Below are 13,107 nucleotides of genomic sequence, written 5' to 3' on the forward strand. Positions count from 1 at the left end.
GTGAAGAAAGACTCTTGGAAGGTGAGAGATAGAATGATATGTGCCCTCCCCTCCCCTTCCACTTCCTCTCATTCTCCACTCACTCTCACCTGACTCCCCAGATCCATTATCCATTAGAGATCACTCCCTTCTTATTTTTCACTTTCATCTTCTCTTCCTCCAGTACACCTTCTACACAGCTGTACCTGAGATCTTTCTAAATGCTGATCTGATCACGTTCCCCTCTCACATTAATTCTTGTAGTGATTCCACCAGAGCCTCTTAGGAGCCAGATCAAGTCAGGGTAGAAACACATACAGAAGTGTATGCAACTCAGCATGTCATACAGACTATGAAATGTAATCTTCATCGTCCTTCCTAATCAGCATCTATACCGCCAATGAACCACAAGGTTTCAATAGATTATTAAATATTTTATTTATTTATTGCCATATTGGTTTCCCAGAATTCTGATCTGACTTTCTCAAATCTAGAAAAGCCCATTCAAATGTCACCCTTTGTTACTCCTATCACCATTTCTCCCATGCAGAACAAATTCCCCATTCTCGGGGTTCTTATAACATTTCAAAAATACTACTGTTTTGTATTTACCACCATTCATTTTCCCAGTTTCTCTCCTCAACCAACTGCATCATAATTTCAATATCTTAGTAACCCCAGAACTTGGAACAGAAACTCTGGTAACAACACATGCTCAGTGAATGTTGCCAAATACTGTATTAAGTAGGTAATGGATTATGTGGAGATATTTAAAGTGAACTTACTTATCCTCTGTTTCCTATCTCACAAGGGCAGTGCTATACTTCGTTGCTAAAATTACTGGGTTTTACATAGAACCTGAAGCAGTTATTTTAACAGTACATCCACCCAAATTACTTCCCAAAGCTCTCTTCCAACATTAGACTTAGTACCATCAAGTCTATGTGAAAGTGAAGTGAAAATGAAAGTTGCTCAGTCGTGTCTGACTCTTTGCGACCCCATGGACTATACAAACCCTGGAATTCTCTAGGCCAGAGTATTAGAGTGGATAGCCATTCCCTTCTCCAGGGGATCTTTCCAACCCAGGGATCGAACCCAGGTCTCCCTCATTACAGGTGGATTCTTTCCCAGCTGAGCCACAAGGGAAGCCCAAGAATACTGGAGTGGGTAGTCTATCCCTTCTCCAGAGCATCTTCCAGACTCAGGAATCAAACTGGGGTCTCCCGCATTGCAGGTGGATTCTTTACCAACTGAGCTACTATGTCACATGTTTATTCTTCAGCTGCTGTTTCAAAAAACCTAACTACCATTGACTTATATGCTTGTGTGGAAAGCCCTCAGGCTCTCACCTTCTTTCAGCCTTGAATGGGGGAAGAGAGTTGAGGTCTTACATCTTTTGGTGGGATCCTCCCTATGTAGCCCCACAGCTTCCTGTTCTCTGTCCATCCCTCACACACAGGACTCAGGGGCATGACCCTAGGGAAGAGAGTATATCCTCAGGGAGAAATGATTGGACTGGGCTCAGGAAGGAGAGCTGGAATGATTCCTGCTGGGTACAAGGGAACAATGAGAGTTGTTTCAAAGTTCCAAAGTCTTTTAGAAGGGCTTACTATTGGAAAGTTCTCCTTGGGCTAGAAGACAAAGAACCAAAAACAACAACAAAAACTTACACAAAACAACAAAAGAAAACAAAATCCCACCAAGAATATTGAAAACTGTAGAGATTCACAACATGTAGGATCAGGAGATGAGGATCAGAAAGGACAGAGTTTCTCCAAAATAAACAAAATTTCTGGGATTTTTGGAAAGACCCATTTCACAGTTCATTCACTCACATACTCGAACATCCACTAGAATTACCTGGAGGCGATGTTAAAACTCAGAAAACCCATGAAAAATTCTTGCTTTAGTAGGTCTTGGGTTGAGTCAGAGAATTCGCATTTCTAACAAGTTTTCAGATGATGCTAATGCTGCTTGTCTGGGGCCACAGTTTGAGAACCACCAACTTTGAGTTTTACTGCTCTTGTCAGCACAATAAAGAAAGAAAAGAAAGAAAGTGAAGTCACTCAGTTGTGTCCAACTCTTTGTGACCCCATGGACTGCAGCCCATCAGGCTCTTCCGTCCATTGGATTTTCCAGGCAAGAATCCAGAGTGGGTTGCCATTTCCTTCTCCAGTGGCTCTTCCCAACCCAGGGATCGAACCTGGGTCTCCCAGATTGTAGGCAGATGCTTTACCGTCTAAGCCACCAGGGAAGTTCGTTGTCAGCACAATTTTCAGTTCTTTTTGTGTCATTAAAGACAACAGATTTGGTAGTTTCGTTTTTTACAAAGAATTAATTGATCTTTTTTAAAATTATTTATTTTAATTGGAGGCTAATTACTTTACAATATCGTAGTGGTTTTGGCCATACATTCACATGAATCAGCCATGGGTGTACATGTGTCCCCCATCCTAAACCCCCCTCCCACCTCCCTCCCCATCCCATCCCTCAGGGTCATCACAGTGCACCAGCCCTGAGTACCCTGTCTCATGCATCAAACCTGGACTGGTGATCTATTTCACATATGGGAATATACACGTTTCAATGCTAGAATTAATTGATCTCAACTTGCACAATGCCATAGGTGGAAAACTGTTTGTTTACTACATTGGAAACAAACCTTGTAAATTCTTTTATTTTCTCAACCAGATTTGAAGGTTGACTTCCCATCCATATCCAATTATATTGAGCCATCTGTAACATTCTAGTATTCTTTATATAGGAATTATTATTCAGTAAGATCCGTCCTTTCATAAAAGTAGTAGTGCAGGATGTATATACACCACCTTATGATGAACTGTTGAGAACTGTAATTAACTGGCTTCATAATCCTAGTGTACAATAAAAACTGTGTTTCTTGGAGTTTCCAATTCTACTTTAGATTTCAGGTTGGTCCGAATTCCTTGTTACAAATCTTTATAGCTAGCAAAATGTAATCTCTCAGATTTGTTTTTGTTTTGTTTTGTTTTGTTTTGTTTTTAAACTGGTGAGCTCTGATTTTTCCCACATAGAAGAGATTTTAAAAACACTAATTCCTCCAAGTATTGAGTTTTAGCTCATTTTAAACTCCAGCTTCTTGTCAAAATAGCCTGGTCAATGCTGGGGAAGGGAATAGGTCTTATCAGCCTCCTTGACTATCAGGTGTTAATAACTGTAGCATTATCTGTTGTTCAGTCACTAAGTCGTGTCCCACTCGTTGGGACCCCATGGACTCACTCCACCAGTCTCCTCTGTCCATGGAATTTTTCAAACAAGAATACTGAGTGGGTTTCCATTTCCCCCTCCCAGAGATCTTCCTGACCCAAGGATTGAAACTGGGTCTCTTGTGTCTCCACAGCAACTAATTAAATTACCTGGATTAATTCATTATTACTCTGATTTGGTTTTCAGTAAGGAAGCCCTTGTATATTCTACTTTATATATTTCTCCTCTCAAGTAATGCACTCTTTTTTTTGTAAATTAATTAATTAATTTTAATTGGAGGCTAATTACTTTACAATATTGTAGTGGTTTTTGCCATACATTTACATGAATCAGCCATGGGTGTACATGTGTCCCCCATCCGGAACCCACCTCCCTCCCCATCCCATCCCTCAGTGTTGTCCCAGTGCACCAGCCCTGAGCACCCTGTCTCATGCATCAAACCTGGATTGTGATCTATTTCACATATGGTAATACACATGTTTCAATGCTATTCTTTCAAAGCATCCCACCCTCGCCTTCTCCCACAGAGTCCAAAAGTCTCTTCTTTATATCTGTGTCTCTTTTGCTGTCTCACATATAGGGTCATCATTACCATTTTTCTAAATTCCATATATATGCGTTAATGTACTATATTGGTGTTTTTCTTCCTGACTTACTTCACTCTGTATAATAGGCTCCAGTTTCATCCACCTCATTAGAACTGATTCAAATGCATTCTTTTTAATAGCTGAGTAATATTCCATTGTGTATATGTACCACACTTTCTTATCCATTCATCTGCCAATGGACATCTAGGTTGCTTCCATTTCCTAGCTATTATAAACAGTGCTGCAATGAACATTGGGGTACACATGTCTCTTTCAATTTTGGTTTCCTCAGTGTGTATGCCCAGCAGTGGGATTGCTGTGTCATATAACAGAAAGAGAAATTAAGGAAACAATTCCATTCACCATTGCAATGAAAAGAATAAAAATACTTAGGAATAAATCTACCTAAGGAAACAAAAGGCCTATATATAGAAAATTATAAAACACTGGGTAAGGAGAAATGGCTGCGCTTTGCTGGAGCAGCTGTGAAGAGATAACCCATGCCCAAGGTAAGAGAAACCCAAGTAAGATGGTAGGTGTTGCAAGAGGGCATCAGAGGGCACACACTGAAACCATACTCACAGAAAACTAGTCAATCTAATCCCACTAGGATCACAGCCTTGTCTAACTCAATGAAACTAAGCCATGCCTGTGGGGCAACCCCAGATGGGCGGGTCATGGTGGAGAGATCTGACAGAATGTGGTCCACTGGAGAAGGCAATGGCAAACCACTTCAGTATTCTTGCCTTGAGAACCCCCATGAACAGTATGAAAAGGCAAAATGATAGGATACTGAAAGAGAAACTCCCCAGGTCAGTAGGTGCCCAATATGCTACTGGAGATGAGTGGAGAAATAACTCCAGAAAGAATGAAGGGATGGAGCCAAAGCAAAAACAATACTGAACTGTGGATGTGACTGGTGATAGAAGCAAGGTCCGATGCTGTAAAGAGCAATATTGCATAGGAACCTGGAATGTCAGGTCCATGAATCAAGGCAAATTGGAAGTGGTCAAACAGGAGATGGCAAGAGTGAATGTCGACATTCTAGGAATCAGCGAACTGAAATGGACTGGAATGGGTGAATTTAACTCAGATGACCATTATATCTACTACTGTGGGCAGGAATCCCTTAGAAGAAATGGAGTAGCCATCATGGAAAACAAAAGAGTCCGAAATGCAGTACTTGGATGCAATCTCAAAAATGACAGAATGATCTCTGTTCGTTTCCAAGGCAAACCATTCAATATCACAGTAATCCAAGTCTATGCCCCAACCAGTAACACTGAAGAAGCTGAAGTTGAACGGTTCTATGAAGACCTACAAGACCTTTTAGAACTAACACCAAAAAAGGTGTTCTTTTCATTATAGGGGACTGGAATGCAAAAGTAGGAAGTCAAGAAACACCTGGAGTAACAGGCAAATTTGGCCTTGGAATATGGAATGAAGCAGGGCAAAGACTAATAGAGTTTTGCTAAGAAAATGCACTGGTCATAACAAACACCCTCTTCCAACAACACAAAAGAAGACTTTGTACATGGACATCACCAGATGGTCAACACCAAAATCAGATTGGTTATATTCTTTGCAGCCAAAGATGGAGAAGCTCTATACAGTCAGCAAAAACAAGACCAGGAGCTGACTGTGGCTCAGACCATGAAATCCTTATTGCCAAATTCATACTTAAATTGAAGAAAGTAGGGAAAACCACTAGACCATTCAGGTATGACCTAAATCAAATCCCTTATGATTATACAGTGGAAGTGAGAAATAGATTTAAAGGGCCTAGATCTGATAGATAGAGTGCCTGATGAACTATGGAATGAGGTTCGTGACATTGTACAGGAGACAGGGATCAAGACCATCCCCATGGAAAAGAAATGCAAAAAAGGAAAATGGCTGTCTGGGGAGGCCTTACAAATAGCTGTGAAAAGAAGAGAAGCAAAAAGCAAAGGCGAAAAGGAAAGACATAAGCATCTGAATGCAGAGTTCCAAAGAAGAGCAAGAAGAGATAAGAAAGCCTTCTTCAGCGATCAATGCAAAGAAATAGAGGAAAACAACATAATGGGAAAGACTAGGGATCTCTTCAAGAAAATCAGAGATACCAAAGGAACATTTCATGCAAAGATGGGCTCAATAAAGGACAGAAATGGTATGGACCTAACAGAAGCAGAAGATATTAAGAAGAGATGGCAAGAATACACAGAACTGTACAAAAATATCTTCACGACCCAGATAATCATGATGGTGTGCTCACTCACCTAGAGCCAGACATCCTGGAATGTGAAGTCAAGTGGGACATAGAAAGCATCACTATGAACAAAGCTAGTGGAGATGATGGAATTCCAGTTGAGCTATTCCAAATCCTGAAAGATGATGCTGTGAAAGTGCTGCACTCAATATGCCAGCACATTTGGAAAACTCAGCAGTGGCCACAGGACTGGAAAAGGTCCGTTTTCATTCCAATCCCAAAGAAAGGCAATGCCAAAGAATGCTCAAACTACCACACAATTGCACTCATCTCACATGCTAGTAAAGTAATGCTCAAAATTCTCCAAGCCAGACTTCAGCAATATGTGAACCGTGAACTTCCTGATGTCCAAGCTGGTTTTAGAAAAGGCAGAGGAACCAGAGATCAAATTGCCAACATCTGCTGGATCATGGAAAAAGCAAGAGAGTTCCAGAAAAGCATCTATTTCTGCTTTATTGACTATGCCAAAGCCTTTGACTGTGTGGATCACAATAAACTGTGGAAAATTCTGAAAGAGATGGGAATACCAGACCACCTGATCTGCCTCTTGAGAAATTTGTATGCAGGTCAGGAAGCAACAGGTAGAACTGGACATGGAACAATAGACTGGTTCCAAATAGGAAACGGAGTACGTCAAGGCTGTATATTGTCACCCTGTTTATTTAACTTATATGCAGAGTACATCATGAGAAACGCTGGACTGGAAGAAACACAAGCTGGATCGCCAGGAGGAATATCAATCACCTCAGATATGCAGATGACACCACCCTTATGGCAGAAAGTGAAGAGGAACTCAAAAGCCTCTTGATGAAAGTGAAAGTGGAGAGTGAAAAAGTTGGCTTAAAGCTCAACATTCAGAAAATGAAGATCATGGCATCCGGTCCCATCAGTTCATGGGAAATAGATGGGGAAACAGTGGAAACAGTGTCAGACTTTATTTTTCTGGGCTCCAAAATCACTGCAGATGGTGACTGCAGCCATGAAATTAAAAGACGCTTACTCTTTGGAAGAAAAGTTATGACCAACCTACATAGCATATTCAAAAGCAGAGACATTACTTTGCCAACAAAGGTTCGTCTAGTCAAGGCTATGGTTTTTCCTGTGGTCATGTATGGATGTGAGAGTTGGACTGTGAAGAAGGCTGAGTGCCGAAGAATTGATGCTTTTGAACTGTGGTGTTGGAGAAGACTCTTGAGAGTCCCTTGGAAGGCAAGGAGATCCAACCAGTCCATTCTGAAGGACATCAGTCCTGGGATTTCTTTGGAAGGAATGATGCTAAGGCTGAAACTCCAGTACTTTGGCCACCTCATGCGAAGAGTTGACTCATTGGAAAAGACTCTGATGCTGGGAGGGATTGGGGGCAGGAGGAGAAGGGGACGACAGAGGATAAGATGGCTGGATGGCATCACTGACTCGATGGACGTGAGTCTGGATGAACTCCAGGAGTTGGTGATCACAGGGAGGCCTGGCATGCTGCGATTCATGGGGTCGCAAAGAGTCGGACACGACTGAGCAACTGATCTGATCTGATGAAAGAAATCAAAGAGGACACCTTTAGGTGGAGAACTATACCGTGTTCATGGATTGGAAGAATCAATATAGTGAAAATGAGTATACTACCTGAAGCAATCTATAGATTCAGTGCAATCCCTATGAAGCTACCAACGGTGTTTTCAGAAGACTAGAACAAATAATTTCACAATTTGTATGAAAATACAAAAAACCTCGAATAGCCAAAGCAATCTTGAGAAAGAAGAATGGAACTGGAGGAATCAATCTGCCTAACTTGAAACTATACTACAAAGCTACAGTCATCAAGACAGTATGGTACTGGTACAAAGACAGAAAAATAAAACAATGGAACAAAAAGGAAGCCCAGAGATAAATCCACGCACCTATGGACACCTTATCTTCGACAAATGAGCCAAGAATGGAGAAAAGAAAATCTCTTTAACAAGTGGTGATGGGAAAATGGGTCTACCACTTATAAAAGAATGAAACTAGAACACTTTCTAACACCATACACAAAAATAAACTCAAAATGGATTAAAGATCTAAAGGTAAGACCAGAAACTATAAATCTCCTAGAGGAAAACATAGGCAAAACACTCTCCAGCATAAATCACAGCAGGATCCTCTATGACCCACCGCCAAAAATATTGGAAATAAAAGCAAAAATAAACAAATGGGACCTAATTAAAATTAAAAGCTTCTGCACAACAAAGGAAACTATAAGCAAGGTGAAAAGACAGCCTTCAGAATGGGAGAAAATAATAGCAAAGCAACTGACAAAGAATTAATCTCAAAAACATACAAGCAACTCCTGCAGCTCAATTCCAGAAAAATAAATGACCCAATCAAAAAATGGGCCAAAGAACTAAACAGACATTTCTCCAAAGAAGACATACAAATGCTAACAAACACATGAAAAGATGCTCAACATCACTCATTATCAGAGAAATGCAAATCAAAACCACAAAGAGGTACCATTTCACGCCAGTCAGAATGGCTGCTATCCAAAAGTCTACAAGCAATAAATGCTGGAGAGGGTGTGGAGACAAGGGAACCCTCTTACACTGTTGGTGGGAATACAAACTAGTACAGCCACTATGGAGAACAGTGTGGAGATTCCTTAAAACACTGGAAATAGAACTGCCATACAACCCAGAAATCCCACTGCTGGGCATACACACCGAGGAAGCCAGAATTGAAAGAGACACATGTAGCCCAATGTTCATCACAGCACTGTTTATAATATCCAGGACATGGAAGCAACCTAGATGTCCATCTGCAGACGAATGGATAAGAAAGCTGTGGTACATATACACAATGGAATATTACTCAGCTATTAAAAAGAATGCATTTAATCAGTTCTAATGAGGTAGATGAAACTGGAGCCTATTATACAGAGTGAAGTAAGTCAGGAAGAAAAACACCAATACAGTATATTAACTCATATATTTGGAATTTAGAAAGATGGTAATGATGACCCTATATGCGAGACAGCAAAAGAGACACAGATGTAAAGAAGAGACTTTTGGACTCTGTGGGAGAAGGCGAGGGTGGGATGCTTTGAAAGAATAGCATTGAAACATGTATATTTTCATATGTAAATTAGATCGCCAGTCCAGGTTCAATGCATGAGACAGGATGCTCAGGGCTGGTGCACTGGGATGACCCTGAAGGATGGAATAGGGAGGGAAGAGGGAGGGAGGATCAGGATGGGGAACACATGTACACCCATGACTGATTCATGTTAATGTATGGCAAAAACCACCACAATGTTGTAAAATAATTAGCCTCTGAAATAATAAAAAAAAAATAAAATAAAAATGGCAACGAACACAAAAGGACAAAACAAAATAAACAGAAAAATGAATGAGAAACAAACAAATGATGTGGGAGACAGAAGAAAATATTATACAATCAGTATCCTTTAAGAGAAGCAAGAACGCATTCCTGTCTGCTGAGAAAAGAATCTTTGTTTAAATATTAGGCCTCAATAAACACTAAGACAGAAATGAAAGATTGATACACATGACTATGTGAAAACTAATACCAAAAATAAAGAAGACAAACCACAACTTGGGTGAAAGAAAGTGAAGTCGCTCAGTCGTGTCCGACTCTTTACGACCCCATGGACTGTAGCCTGCCAAGCTCCTCTGTCCATGGGATTCTCCAGGCAAGAATACTGGAGTGGGTTGCCGTTTCCTTCTTCAGGGGATCTTCCCAACCTAAGGATTGAGCCTGGGTCTCCCACACTGCAGGCAGACTCTTTACCATCTAACCCACCAGAGGAGCCCTCAAACTGGGTGAAGGTATTATAACAAATAAAACTGAAAAAGACCAGTAACCAAATTATATAAGAACTTCTACATTAAGAAGAAACAGGCAATAGAAAATCATGCTAAAGGCATTCATGGGAAATTTGAATATAATTAAAACATGGGGAAATGTTACAGAAATGCAAATCAAGGCTACAGTGAAATACCATTTTTTACCTGCTTAATTGAGAAAAATGAAAAAGTATGACAATCAACTGTTAGGAGGATGAGAATCAATGGGAACACTGCAGTGCTGCTGATAACCAAGTAATTTGGTACAACTTCTATGGAAAACAACTTAGCCCTATTTTGTGAAGGTAAAACTTTGAAGATCTCATGATCCAGCAATTACACTTCCAAGTAATGACCCGTAGCTCCTCAACATGACAACTGGAGACAAGCAGAAGATTATTCAAAAGAGCATTGTTCCAAGAGCAAAAACTGGGAACCTTCCCAGTAAGCTTAGTCTCGTGTTGGAATATTATACAACAGAGCAAATGAATGAACTACAGCCAAACAGAACAATATGTGACGTTTAGAAACAAAATGTTGAGTGAAAAAAATCAAATGCCAGAATATTACCTTAAGCTTAATATTTTATAAACTCAATAAAACAATATAGTGCTTATGTTAAAATCTGATAAAATTGTTTTTATGAATGATGGAATGATAAACACAAAACTCAAGAAAGTGGTTTCATCTGGGTGAAGTGATGTGATGGAGAGGTCCTATAGGCAGGTATAAGCTATTGGTATCATGTGGTTCTTGAACTGAGGAGCATGTACACGTGTTCATATAATATAGTGTTTTATAACTTACATGCTTATTACACACAATCATTTGCTTGCAATAATTATACTGTACTAAAACATACAGTGTAAAATTGGAATACTCATGATTTCTAAATTGAAAATTAAATAAAATATAGTTATATGGTTAACTCAGTGTTTTCTCACAATTTTTGGATTTGATACTTATAATAAGCCTGAGGGATTTGGGGTCAGATATTAATTTCAGCGAGTTTGTTGAGGAAGAAGTTATGAGTTCAAGAGAGGCCATATGTCTCATTCAAGGTCATCTGTCAGATAAATGATGGACACGGTCTCCAATTTAAGGCATAAGACTAAATATCGTTCAGTTTCCAACAATCCAGCCTCACACCAAAACAGGGTCCTAGGAAAAGAGGTCAAATACAGAAACTAGAACTGCTCTTCTGGGGGAATGCTATCATCCTAACAGAAAACTATCTGCCAAGAAGACAAAAAGGAGGGTGTGGCTTTCCAGAATGTGTCCATGGCAACACATCTTATTGTCATAGGAGAGTTCAAATCATCCAACACAAACAAAAGTAACAATAGTTACCTTTATCCTCAAAATCTGGATAAGTTGCTCATTTTCAAGTTATGAAAAGGCCAGATACAGCAGCACTCTCTACAGCTTATTGATGGAAAACCAAAAAGCCAAAGCCAGAGAGAAGTGACCCCCCGTCACTCACTTTTACACAGCAGCCTGGTGCCTCCCTAATCTCTTCACTGTCGCCTACATCTCCTGCTTCTTCAGGGTGTAGATCAGTGGGGGGTGAGCATGTGAGTCATGACCGTGTGGCTGATGGATACAGCCTTGTCAATGGAGAAATAAATGAAGGGCCGGGCATAGAGGTAAATGCTTGGAATGAAGACCATAGACACCATTACAATGGGGGTGGTGCAGGTGGAAGCTGCCTTCCTCCTTGCCTGTCCTGAGTGGGACCTCAGCATCACCAGGGATGGCTGAGTAGGAGACCAGGAGGAGGAGGAACCAGATGACATCCAGCATCCCACTGTTGCAGATCATGAGAAACTCCAGGACAGAAGTGTCAGAACTTCTGGCGAGTCTCAGAACTTGTGGAACATCACAGTAGAAGTTATCTAGGACATTGGGGCCACAAAAAGGCAGTGGGAGCATCAGAGCTAGTTGGGAAATGGAATGAACAAAACCTACCATCCAGGCTGTCACAAGCAGCCCCACACAGAGCTGAGTGATCATGATGGTGACATAATGGAGGGGCTGGGAGATGGCAACAAGGCGGTCATAGGCCATCACTGAGAGGAAGAAGACCACAGAACCTCCCAGAAAGTGGAAGAAGAAAATCTGGGCCATGCATCCCTGGTAGGAGATGGCCTTCTTCTCAGCAAGGAAGACCACCAGCATCTTTGGGGCAGTGACTGAGGAGAAACAGAGGTCTATGACAGCCAAGTTTCACAGCAGTGTGAGGTGTGCGAATTTCACACAGGTGTGTGGAGCCTGGAATCAGAGGTCACTGTGACCATAACCAGGAGGCTTCCCATGACAGTGGTTGTGTAGACAAACAGGAAAACCAGAAACAAGACTAGCTGGAGCTCCTGAGTCTGTGAGAGCCCCAGGAAGACAAAATCTGACACCCACATGAGGTTCCCCAGTTCCATGGTGTCTTCTCCAGGCATCTAAAGAAAACACACCACAGACAGTAATGTACTAATGCTCAGGGACTCAAATTGAGTTCCTCAGATCTAGATGATGGATATTTATGTGTACAGCCTAATTCCAGTTGCTGACTAAATGGTCCTACCCCTGGGATGTGTACAACTTGGTAATAGAATATATACTCATGAAATATTTAAATCCATCCAGAGACACATGCAACCTACTTTTAAAAGATTCAGTGTTACTGAGGAAACCAGAATTGAAAGAGACACGTGTACCCCAATGTTCATCACAGCACTGTTTACAATAGCTAGGACATGGAAGCAATCTATTTGTCCATCAGGAGACAAATGGATAAGAATGTTGTGGTACATATTTACAATGGAGTATTACTCAGCTATTAAAAAGAATGAATTTGAATCAGTTCTAATGAGGTAGGTGAAACTGGAACCTGTTATACAGAGTGAAGTAAGTCAAAAAGAAAAACACCAATACAGTATATTAATGCATATATATATATGGAATTTAGAAAGATGGTAATGATGACCCTATATATGAGACAGCAAAAGAGAGAGATATAAAGAACAGACTTTTGGACTCTGTGCGAGAAGGTGAGGGTGGGATGATTTGAGAGAACAGCATTGAAACATGTATATTACCATATGTGAAGTAGATCACCAGTCCAAGTTCGAAGCAAGAAAGAGGGCACTCAAAGCCAGTGCACTGGGACAACCCTGAGGTAAGGGATGGGGAGGGAGGTGGGAGGGGGTTTAGTATGGGG

General features: G+C 40.8%; 1 pseudogene; it reads right to left on the minus strand.

Annotated features, from left to right (window-relative positions):
- Positions 1-11,381: 11,381 nt before the first annotated feature.
- Positions 11,382-12,328, minus strand: LOC129650877 (olfactory receptor 4D2-like; annotated as a pseudogene).
- Positions 12,329-13,107: the final 779 nt, after the last annotated feature.

The sequence above is a fragment of the Bubalus kerabau genome, chromosome 4 (genome assembly GCF_029407905.1).
Source record: "Bubalus kerabau isolate K-KA32 ecotype Philippines breed swamp buffalo chromosome 4, PCC_UOA_SB_1v2, whole genome shotgun sequence".
In the NCBI taxonomy this organism is placed as follows: Eukaryota; Metazoa; Chordata; class Mammalia; order Artiodactyla; family Bovidae; genus Bubalus; species Bubalus kerabau.